The sequence below is a fragment of the Bubalus bubalis genome, chromosome 24 (assembly GCF_019923935.1).
Source record: "Bubalus bubalis isolate 160015118507 breed Murrah chromosome 24, NDDB_SH_1, whole genome shotgun sequence".
Lineage (NCBI taxonomy): Eukaryota > Metazoa > Chordata > Mammalia > Artiodactyla > Bovidae > Bubalus > Bubalus bubalis.
Genome location: NC_059180.1, coordinates 11,146,626 through 11,161,919, shown reverse-complemented (window position 1 = coordinate 11,161,919; position 15,294 = coordinate 11,146,626). Strand labels below are relative to the sequence as shown.

General features: G+C 43.5%; 1 long non-coding RNA gene across 1 annotated transcript; it reads left to right on the top strand.

Annotated features, from left to right (window-relative positions):
* The first annotated feature begins 379 nt into the window (after positions 1-379).
* LOC123465338 lies at positions 380-14,971 on the top strand. The gene is made up of 4 exons (XR_006640565.1): positions 380-927; positions 11,018-11,154; positions 13,506-13,638; positions 14,809-14,971. It is a non-coding gene; the product is annotated as an uncharacterized LOC123465338 (long non-coding RNA).
* Positions 14,972-15,294: the final 323 nt, after the last annotated feature.

Sequence of the window (15,294 nt, the reverse complement as noted above, 5' to 3'; positions counted from 1 at the left end):
TTATTTTTAGTAATCTGTATCTTTCTAGAAATTATTCATTTTATGGAACATTTCAGCTTGTTTGCCTACAAGTGTGCATAACATTCTCTTTGGGTTTAGAGAAAAAAATCTATTTTCTGTATTTTGTCCTATCTCCTTTCTCATTTCTAATTAAAAATGTTCCCCTTAATTATATTTGTCAGAGGTTTGTTTATTTTAGTAGACTTATCAAAAAACCAACATTTGAACTAATTTATCATTCTACAGCTTTATGTTTTACAATGTATTTATTTCAGCTTTTATCTTCATCTATTGCCTCTTTTGAAATTACTTTCCCCTGTAATTTTTAAATTGAAGGCTTTGTTAACATCAGTTTGGATAATCCCAGCCTGAATAGGATTCTGAAGCCCAAAATAAGTTATGGGGAGAGAAAAGGATGTATTATCAGTATGTGTTTATCAATCAGGGATCCGCAAGAAGCGAAGAGCCTGCACCAGTGATTTCAATAGTGGGAATCCATTCGGGAACTAGTTAGGAGGTGCTGAAAGCACTGAAAACCCAAGTGGGCTGGTGAGATGACATAGAGATGAGCAACAGCAGCAAGCTGCTCCTTCCCACCCACACACAGCTGGAGGGACTGAAGAAATAGGAGCGAACGTTCCCAGACTTGAGGGAACCAGCAGCACAGATCTGCTGAAAAGCCCCAGAAGGCAGAGCTGGGGTCCGGGGTGGACAAGAAAAGTGAAGAGGACAACCTGAAGTTTACTGTCCTCCTCTTCCCAGTCTCCGCCTGGGTGCCTGTCTTTGCCAGAAATTAACAGGAAGCCAGCTGGCAAAGGAGCCTGGGAAATGTAATTTGCCAGGGTCAGGCTGAACCGGGAAGGGCAGCCGATGGACCCAGGAGTGGACGGTGACCAGCACAGCCACGTTCTCTTCAGTGCAGATGAGGTCAGACGGGTTTGTGATGCCAGCGCCAGGGCGGTGTCATATCTGTGAGGTCCTGTGAGTCTCAGCTTCTATACCCCTTTCTCATGCTCCCTGTCTCTCCTCTTGCTTTGGATCACTGAGCCCATATTAAAAAGTTAAGGCAACTTCTGTCCTGGCTCTTTCCCTAGTCGGGTCTCGCTCTGGCCACCTTACTACTTAAAGCCTTGATTCTAACCTGGACCTGCGTGCAGGGGTACCCACCCAGCTCTTTATCTCCGTTTGTGATTTCGCTGCTCAACTCTGGACCTGGGCTTCTAGCTGCCTATTGGAGGAGGAAATGGCAACCCACTCCAGTATTCTTGCCTGGAGAATTCGAGGGATAGAGGAGCCTGTGGGCTACCGTCCCCAGGGAAACAGAGTCTACACGACCGCACGACTAACACACACACACTCAGTCACACACACTGGGCATTACGGATGCCTCCGAATCCTTGTAAATGGGATTTATTATGTTCTCCTCCCCGCAGATCTCTTCTGTCCCCTGCATTCCTCTCTCAGTTGATAGCACCTCCTCCATCCCGGCATCAGAGCTGGCCAGCTGGGAGTAACCCCTTAAGCCTTCCGTCTTTCTCCCATCCCAAACAGGCCTTCACGCGTCTGCTCAATCCTGCGCCCTGAGATTGCTGTTTCTTTCCTCTTATCTCGTTGCACCTGCACCAGCTCTGGCCTCATTATTTCTCCTCTGGCTTCTTCCAGTTGTCACTTCCTCTATTCTCCGCCTGCTCCAGTCCATTCTTCATATTAATGAGAAAATGATGGTTTTGGGAGTACAGACTGGCTGTGTTACTCAAGCTGTAAACTGCTGAAGGGCCTCCAGGTGTGCGAGATTGGCCCCAGGTGTCTTTGCCCTGGGATTGGCTCCTGCCTCCTCAGCCCACCTCATCTTTTACCATTTTTCGTCACTGCTGTCTGGAATATTTTATGTCTTTGAATTCTATTCCTTGAATCTTACTCAGTTTCAAATTCCTGCTTTGAGTAGCCTTTCCTGTTGGGCCACCCCCCAACAGAGTCAGTCACCCCCCTCCTCTGTGTTTCCCAGCACTTTGCTAATATCTCTCTTAGAGCTGTTAAATCTATTCAATAAACCGAGTTTCGCAAAAGGAAGGCCTGAGTTCTGTTCATCTTTGTCTTCCCAGTTCCTAGAAATTTCCTAGAAATGCTCAATGCACATACATATGTACACACATAAATAAGTACAATTAAAAATTATTGAACAAACACTTGCTTAATGTTTACAACCAGGCATTGTTCTGAACACTGTAGCAAGTTAAAACCTTTTAATGCTTATAGCCACCAGAAGACTCAGGCTGTTATAGGTACCACTTGCCAGATGAAGAAACAGAGGCACAGATTGGGTAAAGCAGCTTGAAGCTACACAGGGAGTGAGCAGCCGAGCTGGGGTTTGGATTCCAGGGGTCTGGCTGCTGACTCTGGCTCTCTGTCCCAGTCTCTACCGCATCTCAGCAGTGTTAGCTGTATGAAAAGGATGTGCCAAGAAGCTGCTTGATGGGCAAACCAGTCTGCTCTACATTGTAGAGTTCCCAGTGGTTCCACGTGTGGCCGTTTCTTCATCTTAGTGTGTGTGCTCAGTTGCTTCAGTCGTGTCTGACTCTTTGCAACCCTCCTCTGTCCATGGGATTCTCCAGGCAAGAATGCTGGACTGGGTTGCTGTGCCCTCCTCCAGAGGGTCTTCCCGACCCAGGGGTTGAACCACGTCTCTTAGGTCTCCTGTGTTGGCAGGTGGGTTCTTCATCACTAGTGCCACCTGGGAAGCCCTCTTCATCTTAGGGAATCCTCCAAAGCCACGGATAGTGGGTTCAGTGCAGGGTAACTTCTCTGCAGGCTCACAGTTCTGCTTAAAGGTTTTGTCTCTCTAGCTGGGGAGGCCATGGGCTAATGATCTGAAGGAGCCCATATCTTTTGAGAGCCAGGTACCTCAGCTGGCCCAGGAGGCCTGAGGCTCAGGTTACTGTTGGGTTTTTTAATCTTGAATAAATCAGACTATTTCTTAAAATATTTTGGAGACCTTTTAGAAGCTAATACGTGACTGTATTCTCCCCAGGATAGCGTAGGTCCTGCCCAGAGAAAAGCTGGTTTAACTAGAGATTTATATGTCAGTTCCCCTGAAGCTTGTTTCCACTTCTCTTTGGGTCCTCAATGCACAGGATTTCTAGAGTTCTCCCACTGAAAGGATCCTAGTACTTAGGGCATCTTTATTGTGTGTCCAGCACCACCCTCTCTACTGTGAAGATGTGAGACAAGTATAAATTGGCATATGGGGGTGTCTCCTAGTATATATAGTTGCAGAGAAGAGTTAAGGCACATTCAAGAAGAATTAGGACAAGGCATGATTTTATATATTAGCATACAGTAATTAGTGTGGATGCAAGTGCCAGAGTGAATGATACCAACAATTAGAGAACAGAACGGCATGTTGTAAGATGCAGATCATATTAGTAAATAAAAAACAAATTCGAGAAAGTAGATGAAGGCTGGGGTATGGAGGAGAGGTTTTAGGGGAGAGTGAGTTTTGACCTGAATAAAGATGATAAATAATAAATAATAAAGATGATAAATAATAAATAAATGATAAATAATAACATGTAATTGAGAGCTTTCCTGGAGGAAGGCACGGCAACCCACTCCAGTGTTCTTGCCTGGAGAATTCCATGGATGGGAGCAGCCTGGTGGGCTACAGTCCACGGGGTCACAAGGAGTCAGACAAAACTGAGCAACTAACAACACGACAGGTGGTGTTGGTGGTAAAGAACCCGTCTGCCAGTGCAGGACACATAAGAAATGTGGGTTTGATCCCTGAGTCGAGAAGATCCCCTGGAGGAGGGCATGGCAGCTTACTCCAGCATTCTTGCTGGCAGAATCCCATGAACGAGGAGCTTGGAGGGCTATAGTCCACAGGGCCACAAAGAGTCAGACACGAATGAAGTGACTTTAGCATGCAATCTTATTTTACATGAGGGAAACTAGACCTCTGATTTGCTTCAGTTGGTATTATTTGGGTTTTCTGCTGTGCTCAGCTAAACCTATTCCTAACAAACTTACTTATAATCTTCTTTGACTAGAATATAACCTTCATGAGTCCAAGGACTTTACTTGGTTGTTTTCTGCTGGTAACTTTACTGTTACTACTAAATCCTGGGTACCTGTAATATTATCTGGCACATAGTAGGTGCTCAATAAATATTTACTGAATAATGAATATATGGTAATAGAGAAAGTCAGATGAGATTTCCTGAGGTGCTATTTGTGGAGTATGGATCAGCCAGGGTAGGCTAGGTTTTGTTGAAATAATAACACCAGAATATCAGTGGTTTATACAATAGGAACTTATTCCTACTTAATTATAGTCATCTTCAGGTCTCAGCAGGTAGCTGTCTTCTGTGTCCACCATTCTTGGCTGCTTTGACCTTGTAGCATCTTTCCTCAAGTTCACTGTGCTCCAGAGTTCACCTTGGCAAGAGAAGGGATCATGGGAAAACCATGATTCAGTTTTGAAATGCTCCTGCCTGGAAGTGACACATACCATTTTTGCTTATGTTTCATTGACCACAGTGGGTCATATTGCTGTGATGAACTTCACGGGGGCCAGATGAGGGAGAAATGGAAGTATTGGTGAGCACAGGGAGCGTCTGTCATAGGCTTATCCAGCCTCTGAAACCACTGGGGAGGGAGTGGGTAGGAGGCCTGAGCACACTCAGACAGGGAAGAAATGATAAGGAAATCCAACCAAGAATGCCAGTCCAAGTGGGGAGAAATGAAGCCATATGCACATTGATGATGCTTCTTTTTTGAATTGGGGTATAGTTGGTTTTGCCAACAAAGGTCTGTCTAGTCAAGGCTATGGTTTTTCCAGTGGTCATGTATGGATGTAAGTTGGACTATAAAGAAAGCTGAGCGCTGAAGATGCTTTTGAATTGTGGTGTTGGAGAAGACTCTTGAGAGTCCCTTGGACTGCAAGGAGATCCAACCAGTCCATCCTAAAGGAGATCAGTCCTGAGTGTTCATTGGAAGGACTGATGTTGAAGCTGAAACTCTAATACTTTGGCCACCTGGTGCGAAGAACTGACTCACTGGAGAAGACCCTGATGCTGGGAAAGATTGAGGGCAGGAGAAGAAGGGGATGACAGAGGACGAGATGGTTGGATGGCATCACCAACTCAATGGACATGAGTTTGAGTGAACTCTGGGAGTTGGTGATGGACAGGGAGGCCTGGCGTGCTGCAGTCCATGGGGTTGCAAAGAGTCGGACACGACTGAGCAACTGAACTGAACTGATAGTTGCTTTATAATGTTGTGTTGGTTTCTGCACAACAGAGTGAATCAGCTCTATGTGTACATACATCCCCTCCCTCGGGGACCTCCCTCCCGCAGTCCCCTCATCCCACCCCTCTGGGTTCTCAGCGCCCGAGCTGAGTTCCCTGTGCCATCCAGCAGGTTCTCACTAGCTCTCTGTCTCACACATGGTAGTGCATATATGTCGATCCCAATCTCCCGACCTGTCCTGCCCAACTTTACCCCCGCTCCCAGTGTCCACACATCCTTTCTCTCTGAAAGTGACTCTTGTGTTTATCGTTTTGAAGTTTGAGGCCGGCAGCTTCTTGCCCACGTGGGATTGCTGAGAGCGCCCGCCCGTGTGTGCTCACGCCCGTGTGTGCTCACGCGGGGCCTCACCGTTGGTGCCTTCAGATTACTCGGCCCCCCTGCTTTGTGCCGCTGGCCCGGGCTTGCTCCCTGGGCCACCCATTATAAGTCCCGAACTCCCGTAGCGTCTTTGCTCTCATCCAAACTGTGTCCCATCCCTTCAGGATTTTGAATTAAGCCGTAAACTAATTCAAGCTAAGATGTGATAGTTTGATAAAATAACTCACCTAACATATTTGCATTTTAATGGAGGCTCTCAGTGCCTTAAAGCAGAAGGGTTGTAATTTCAGGCACCCTGGTAAGCAGGTTGGGAAAATATTTTTCTCCAGAGGAGCCTTTTAGTGCTCCTTAAATCTTATCACACTGCTCTGCAGACAGAACAGGACTGAGTTTTCTTGGCTGGTTTCTGTCGTGTTCCAAGCCAGATACCACCTGGGGAGAGGGTGCGGCGCTGACCACACAGGTCCTATTTCATTAAGTATATTGGCAAGAGAAGAAAGGGAACCTATTCAGAGGGGATGGACTCAGGTGTGCAGAGAAAGACAAATACAGCATCCCGCTACTCTGTCCCCTGATAAAACATCCGTTGCCATTCGAATTATGCTGCTTTTCCATAAAAGACAACTCGCGCTTTTTGTGTGGTTGTGGAAACAGCTAGGTTTCTTCCCCACTGTTTGACATTTTCCATGCTTGTTGCTAAATCTTTGACAGAAGCATTAGCTGGGCTGAAGAATAATAGTGTTGTAAGAAAGCTGATAATGGCCTAGGAAAAAAAAAGTATGTATAATACATACCTTGACATCGAATCGCTGAATACTTTAATAAGTAATGCACACAAACGGAGGCCTTTTGTGTTGACATAAAATGTAAGCTCTACCTTTCTTCTCATCGAGAAGCATAAAGAACAGGAGAGGAAAATAGATGGAAGAAATTCAAATATTTTCCTTTGGGGACTTTGATGTGCCAATGTACTATACACCAACAGGTTCTTTTAATTTCCTCAAGTGTTAGTGAGAGAATGAGAGTGGAGAGAGAGAGGATATAGTGTGTGTCTTGCATTTAAAAAAAAAAATTATTTATTTATTTGGCTGCACTGGGTCTTTAGTTGTGGCACTACGGATCTTTAGCTATAGCATGCAAACTCTTAGTTGTGGTGTGTGGGATCCAGTTCCCTGACCAGGGATGGAACCCCTGCATTGGGAACACAAAGTCGCAGCCACTGGACCACCAAGGAAGTCCCTGTCTCTTGCATTTCTTGATACTTCCCAGAAACCAGTTCCAGATGTGAGAACTTATACTGAAGTGGTTTTCAGAATCCCAAGGGACTCGAAAGACTGACTAGCAGCAAGCACCACTGAAGTCAAAGGGACCCAGACTCCAGTAACCAGGAGCCAGCCTCGGTGCCAGAATGAGTGCATATGATCTGAGATGAAGCATCTTCTGGGTTAGAGCAACTGGCAGGACACGCGATCACAGGGAGAGCCCTCAGGAAAGGGAGTGAGTGAGAACAATGAATGTTGTTGAATGCGTAAAGCAGGCTCTGGTGACTCCTGCAATTTTTTGACTTAGATTTTTTTCTTTTTTTGAAAAAAGAATTCTCATACATTTTCATCTTCAAGACTAGCCTGCTATAGTACCAGATGATAAATGTGAAACCTTCTCATTCTTTTCTCTCATTTTCAAGATTTCTCCTCAAAAACTACAACTGCCTTCACCTTTCCCTCCCACCTTTTGGCCAACCTTAGGCAGTTATTGAAATACCTGTTTTTTGGTAACAGCTATTTCCCTACACTGTGATGTCATGGAATTCAGATTCCAAATATGCCTGGTAGCCTCCTATAGATTATTCTTAACTCTGCCTAGAAACTGAGTTAAGACGTATGTTGCAAGTTCTCAAAACTGAGGCTCACAGTGGCTTGAACAACAAAGATAGTTGTCTCACATCACAAGAAGCCTGCTGTTAGGAGTTCTGTGGTTAGAGTTGCTACTGTTGTTATTAGTCACTAAGTCATGGCTGACTCTTTGGGACACCATGGACTGTGCCATGTTCCTCTGTCCATGGGATTTCCCAGGCAAGAATACTGGAGTGGGTTGCCATTTCCTTCTCCAGGGGATCTTCCCAACCCAGAGAGGAAGCCCGCATCTCCTGCATTAGCAGGAGGATTCTTTAACACTGAGCACCAGGGAAGCCCATGCTTAGAGTGGTGGCTTTCAAATGACATCAAGGCTCTTTCTGATTTTCCATTCTGCCATCTCTGGGTATGGACACTGGGGCCTCATGCTTAATGCCTCATGGTCACCATATGGCTGTTGTAGCCCCTAGGGATTTGATTGACAAAAAGGATCATCTTTTTATAGAGGAGCAAAATAATTTTTCTGTGAAGTCCACGAACTCACTGGCTCTCAAATCTCATTGTGTAGTCTAGATCACATAGCTGTTCCTAGCTGCAAGAGGGCCTGCAAAAATCAGTATCTTGACAAGGCAAATAATAGGATTGTCCACAACTGACCTAGACTCATCCTGATTTACTGCCTGGAAATGGATAGGTTCTGCTAATGAGAAAAGTGTGAGGGTTGGCAGGCAACTACAGTGTGTGTCTGTGGGTAGATGGTACCCCCCCCCCTTATTTATTGTTAATTGAAGGATAATTACAATATTGTATTGGTTTCTGCTATACTTCAACATGGATCAGTCATAGGTACATATGTCCCCTCCTTCTCGAGCCTCCCTTCCACCTCCCACCCCACCTGGGTTGTCATAGAGCCCCAATTTGAGTTTTCTGAGTCAAAAAGCAAATTTCATCAGTATAGATGGTACATTTTATCCAGCTCTTGGTTTGTGCCACAGAGGTATATCTTACCCTGAAGTTCTGTACAGGTATTTCCCTGGGTAGTGGCTGTAAATATTTTTATATGAAATAATTATTTTTTCACTGATTTCCATTAAAAAAAAAACTAAAGTTTCTATGGAAAGCATTTTTTGCCAAGATTATACCAAATCACATGCTTAAAATGGTGGTACTATGAGATACTGAAATAAAAAACTCTGTAGATAATTTCCATATTTGAGCAATAGATATGTTCCAGCAAAGTGCCCCTAAGGTGACTTTATGTAAAATAAACCCTCAATCCCCTTTAACCATGTTTATGAAGTTGGAGACATATTCCCATTGGAAAATATGTTTCTGTAGGTGGTATATGAAACTAAATAGCAGATGAAGTTTCTGTAGGGTAGCTCAGCTCCCAAATGGGGCTTTGCATCAGAACTACCTTTTGGGGTTTTCTAAAACTATAACATTCCTAGATTTCTCTTCAGATTTGTGGGAAGGAGGCCTGGGAGCTGTGGATTTATAAAGCTTCCCAAGTGACGCTGATGCACAGGCAGGTTTAGGAATTATATGTAATAGACATAGAGTCACAGAACTTAATAGGATTTTGAAATAATGTGGTCCAATTGCCTTATTTTACGGATGAGGAAAGAAGTCATGGGCCTTGCTAGTAGACATAGAAGGACTTAAGGACATAGAGGGACTTGGATTCAACCCTTGTGACTCTAATGTTTATGTCTTTGCCAGGACATCACCCTGCTGGGGAAGGGATTTAGAATATTCCATATATGTGTGATGAAATTTGCATAGGCAAGAGAGACCTTCAGAGTTTGATGCTATTTTCCTTAATCAAGACTCTATTACTGGGACTGCCCTGGTGGTCCAGTGGTTAAGACTCTGCACTTCCACTGCAGGGGGCATGGGTTTGATCCCTGGTTGGGGAACTAAGACCTCAATTCTGTGAGACTTGGCCAAAAGAAAATGATAAATAAAAGGAGAATGCTTAAAAAAGAGTCTACTGCTTGCCTTCATGTCTTTTTCTCATTTCTTTGATTAGAACCTCCCTCTGAATGTAAGATTTTCTTTAGAGGTCATCAAACTCTTTATTCTTAGAACTTCTTTCTTTGGGCCAAAGGTGTACATTGCCTTAGAGAGCCAGGGTACATAATTATAATTCACCAGGACTACTAATGAATTCATTCATGATGTGAATGTATGCATTTCCTAGGTTGAGTAAGGAGACATATAAGATCATAAACCAGGAGCTCCTAACACTTAGGGGATGCATTTGTCAGCTTTTTTTGTGTACCAAACCACTCCAAAGGCAAAGATGTAGGACCACCAGCATGTGTTAGTTCTCACGATTCGTGGTTTGACTGAGTGGGGCTTCTGAAGGGGGGCTGGCCTGGCTGAGGCTGGATGGTCTGTGATGGCCGTTCCCACGTTTGGTGGTTGGCTCATTGTCAGCTGAGATAACAAGATGATTTGGCCACACATCTCTCACCATTTCCAGGACCCAGACTTGATCTCTGTGCTCCATTGCTTCAGTCATGTCTAACTCTTTTGGGACCCTGTGAACTGTAACCCACCAGGCTCCTCTGTCCATGGGATTCTTCAGGCAAGAATACTGGAGTGGGTTGCCATTTCCTTCTTCAGGGGGTCTTTCCCACACAGGGATCGAACCTGCATCTCCTACAGCTTCTGCATTGTCAGGTGGATTCTTTACCAGTGAGCCACCTGGGAAGCCTGCTTGTTCATATGGTGGTGGTTAGAAGATCCCAGGAAAAAAGGGGAAAACTCCAATGCACAATACTTTTCAGGTTTCTTCTTGTGTTACCTCTGTCAAAACAAGTCACCTGGCAAATCCTGAGTTCATGTGGGAAGGGATATAGACTCAGAAAGGGGGATTACTGTGGCTATTTTGGCCAACAAGTCTCCTTCAGGGGCATGGCAGGTGACAAGGGAGCCCATGAAGACCTGAGCACTTACTTTGTGCCTGGCAGTGTGCCTAGCAAGGTAGAGAGGCTTATCAGCTCAAAGTCATCCTTACTACGTGAATGAGCTGTTATTCAACCCTTGCTCCAATGTAGATCCAAAGTTCGTGCTTGACTGTACTCCAACTCTATCTAATTACTCTAAGTTTCTTACATTTACAGACCTTCACAGAGCACCGAGAACTCCCTTTCCTGCTGCTGAAACATACAAACAAAAAAGAATGACCCTTTGAGATTAGAGGTTATATGCTTTTACTTGACCATTTGTTCTCGATTATGTCTAAGGCTAATTGTTTATCTTATGGATGGTTAAGGCTATTAGGACCTTAAATGCTGCTAGCACATTCTGAGGTTTGGCACATCTGGCTTGGATGACTCATGGGGAGTGTTCAGATTGCCTTTGAAAGGTGTTTATTTTTCCTCATTAAGTCTGCATGCAATCTATTCTTTCTGAACATGATGATTTCTTCCTTCAGGCTTGCTTTCAAGAGGAGTGCCCTGGAGCAGGTGCCTTGTTGCCTCCTTACTCCCCACATGCCACTGAGTCTGTTTTACATCATTATCTCTTAGCAGAGACTCCGTGTGGGGAATTTTTATTGCATGAGAAGGTATAATGTGGAAGACATCTGAAGGCCCTGAGCAAGTTGCATCCTCTGCCTGTAAATCCCTTCCTGGCTTAAGAATTGAGTGGACCGAGGAGATGATGTGTAAGTCCATATCCACATCTAATTGTTTGCAGTTTGTACCTTTTGCTTCTTGGGTTGCAGGAGACGGGCAGAGTCTGGATTAGCTTGATGTGAAAGTTTGGCATGATCATGGACCCGAATGCCTCTCTGGCATAATTTCCTGCCACTGCTCTTCACAGCCAGGCTGTAACACTAATATTTCCTAAGAACCCATGTTTCCTCCTGCCCTCACAAATCTGACCCTATGGTTTCTCTTCCTGGAAGGACCCTTCTAACTTAAGGCACTTTTTCCTTATCTTTATCCTAGACCCCAGCTCAACTCTCAGAGGTAGCACCCTCTGCGAAGTCTTCTACAATATCTACCATTTCACACAAACTCCCAACAGTGTTGAGAGTTCTTTTCTCTGCCATCCAGTGTCCCATGTATATCTCTAATGAAGCAAGATCACTCTGTGTTGCAATTTTATGTCTCTCCTTTGGGCTGGGAATTCCTTGAAAGAGCATGGCTTGGTTCTCAGTGTGTCTAGCTCCCTAGTATAGTCCTTGGCATGTAAATGATGCTATATGTGATGAGATTGAATAGCTGCCCCTTTCCTATCTTGGAAAGTCTACAATTCCTCACTCTTTCTCTTTCTTTCTTTCTTTCTTTTTTTTTTTTTGGCTGCACTGAAATATTAATTCCCTGACCAGGCATTGAACCTGGGCCCTTGGCAGTGAAAGCCCAGAATCCTCACCCCTGGACTGTTCGGGAATTCTGTCTTCCAGCTTTTTTCTGATATTAGCACTGACTTCCATCTCATAATGCTGGAAGTATGTATTGTGATTGCCACTCTCCTTACAAGTCATAGGAGTAATGACTTCAGGTTTGGCAGAAAAGTGGGGTGTCTCCAGCTTCTGGGTCCCTATTATTGAATTCTGGGAAATTCCCAGCTGCTTGTATTAGTGTTTTCACTAACCTCTGGCTTGCAGTGATTTCAGATCCTTGAAACTGTCTGGTACTTGCAGAGACTGATCAACTATCATTTTGGGTTCTGATACTTTAGATGAGTCAAGGGGTGATTTTATCAGGAAATGTGCCAGATGGATTGAAGGAAGGGAAACCAGAGGTAGGGGGAAACTTAGAGGGAATCATAGAAGTCAGGGAGATTCTGTGCTTGGGTTAGTAGGAGGAGGATGGTGGTGCATTTGTAGACTTGTCTAGGATGGAAAGAGGACCAGGTTTAGGAGATAAGACAGTACATGTTTGATCATGCTGAGTTTGATGTGTTTGTGGGACATCATTGCAGAACTGTCCAGCAGGCAGTCAAAAGCTTAAGGTTATAGGGAAATAAAGGTCAGAATCACAGCGAGAAAGACTAGGCTCGCTGAAGTTGAGGGGCAGATGGAGTTGCCAAAAGAAAATATACAGAGACAAGGAGATGCTGGCAAATGGGTACTTGCAAAACATCTAGTCTAACAATGAGCCAGAGGGATGGAAGAGCCCCAGAAGAATATAAAACCATTGAAATTTATGGGGAAGAATTTGTTGAGAAATTGTTTGGAGACTCTCAAAGGGAACTCTTACTTATATATCCTAAATGAAAAATGGAATTCATCTTTATGTAATGATACCCTCTTGAGCTATGTGCCGGGTGTTTTCAAGTTTGCATTTGAAGGTTGGTGGTTTCACCCAGACAACCTGATCAGCTGAGTCAGACTGAACAATAGACAACGAGAAAGACTTTGATGTGGGAGGGGGTGTGGATTTCAATAAGATGGGATGGTTAGGAGTGTCAAATGACACAGAGAATCCTAAGGTTTTAATAGAAACCTTGTAGGTAGAATTCCTGACTGCTTTTTAAAAATAGCCTAGTTTTTATTCCCTAGTCCTTCTCTATGAGCAAAAGGTATATTTCTAGTTTTCAAGTATGATAACTGGATCCAAGTGGGATAACCATTATGCTTTAATTATCTAATTTATTTTTGGTGTTCATCCAGCCTCAGAAAGAGGCTGCTTTATTGACAGCTCTTCTGTTTTTGTTTTTTTTTTTTTAAACAAGCAATTAGTGCTTAGAAAATACATTGGGAAATCTTCTTTATTATGGTAAAATATATAAAAATTCATAATTTTTACCTTTTTAAAGTACACAATCCAGTGGTATTAAGTACATTCACAATGTCATGCCGTTATCACCACCATCCATTTCCAGAACTTTTTCGTCATCCCAAACAGAAAGTCTTTCTCCATTAAATATTAACTCCCCATCTCCTCTTCCTCTGACCCCTGGCAACCATTCTACTTTTCTATCCCTATGAGTTTACCTAGTCTTAGGTACCTCATATAAGTGGGATCACACATATTTATCCTTTTGTGTCTGGCTTATTTCACTTAGCATATCCTTAGGAATTCTTGACAGCTCCCTGGAATTTGGCAATCCCGATGTCTAGGCTACAGATTTCTGGAGTATGTGATGTAATTCTTCAAATATTTTCTCAGAGGTTTTTGCTCTACCCGCTCTTGAAATGGTAAGTAGAAGTTTCTCTCCAAAGAAGCCACCTTACACACTTTTAATACAACTTTGGATTACAGCAGTTGTGTGATGGTGATCCTGGTGATGGTTTCACCTTTTGAATTGTGGTACACAGCTATGCTGATCCACCATGAAGGCACCCTATGTCATGTACTCCTGGCCAGAGAGGGGCTTCTGAGAATCCTTCATTATGTGATGGAATGCTTGGGCTTCCTTATCCTGAGTAATTGTGACCTGGTCCTGTGAACACATGTCACATGTTGAAACACTTCTTCATTTTAATGGCTTTAATAAAATTTTGTTACAAGCCCCAGTTTTTTATTATTAGATTCACAGACATAAAACTGCTCTGCCAAAATGCCTTAAAAAGTTTCTGAATGCTTATTCCCGATTTCCGTAATTATCTCCTTGTGGCCCAGGAATACATGGTCCCCAGACCACCCTGAGTAACACCCCTGTAGGAGATATCACGTGTGGGGGCAGGTTTCTTGGAAACACACTGAAATAGATTTTTTTGAAAGGTATTTTCTCTCAAGAAAACTTTCCTTCTTACTGACTTTTGACTGTGGGAGGGGATGAGATTGCTTGAATTAATCTCCAGCTATTACCCAGCTTCTGGATAAGAGGCTGCCTTCCTATTGTTCTGAATCATGTTTGTGTTAAGAACACTGCTATGGAGACTTCCCTGGTGGTCCAGTGGCTAAGGCTTCATGCTCCCTATGCAGGGGGCCTGGGTTTGATCCTTGGTCAGGGAATTAGATCCCACATGTTGCAATGAAAATTGACGATCCCAAGTGCCTCAACTAAGACCTGGCACAGCCAAATAAATAAAAGTAAATATTAAAAAAAGAGCTCTGTGAAGTAATAAAATATTTCACAATTCAATTGGCTAGAATAATCATTGGAGCTTTGCAGTTGTCAAATTTGTATATCTCAATATACTGTGAGTTTTGTTGTATCAATTCCCAAGACGGGTCATGCTACCTAAAAAATATCCTCTGGACCATGTAGCTGAACTAAATGGGGCAGTTTTATAATATATATGCCAGTTTCCAGCCCACTTTTGGGGTCTTATTTACAATATTTAAATCTTTGCATGATTCCTGGTGCTGATGGCTGGATATCTTCAATAACTCTACAAGTTAATTCAATGCTGAGTCTTAAGTTGCAGGTAAATAATCTCCGATATGCAGCTAACACCACCTTTTGGCAGAAAGCAAAGAACTAAAGAGCCTCTTGATGATCTTCAGATGAAAGAGGAGAGTGAAAAAGGTAGCTTAAAACTCAGTATTCCAAAAACTAAGATCATGGCATCCGGCTCCATCACTTTATGGCAAATAGATGGGGAAATAATGAAAATAGTGACAGACTTCATTTTCTTCAGCTTCAAAATCACTGCAGATGGTGACTGCCGCCACAGAATTAAAAGATGTTTGAAAGAAAAGCTATGATAAACCTAGGCAGCATATTAAAAAGCAGAGACATTACTTTGCTGACAAAGGTCCATCTAGTCAAAGCTATGGTTTTTCCAGTAGTCATATATGGATGTGAGAGTTGGACTAGGAAGAAAGCTGAGTGCTGAAGAATTGATGCTTTGAGCTGTGGTGTTGGAGAAGATTCTTGTGAGTCCCTCTGTCTGCAAGGAGATCAA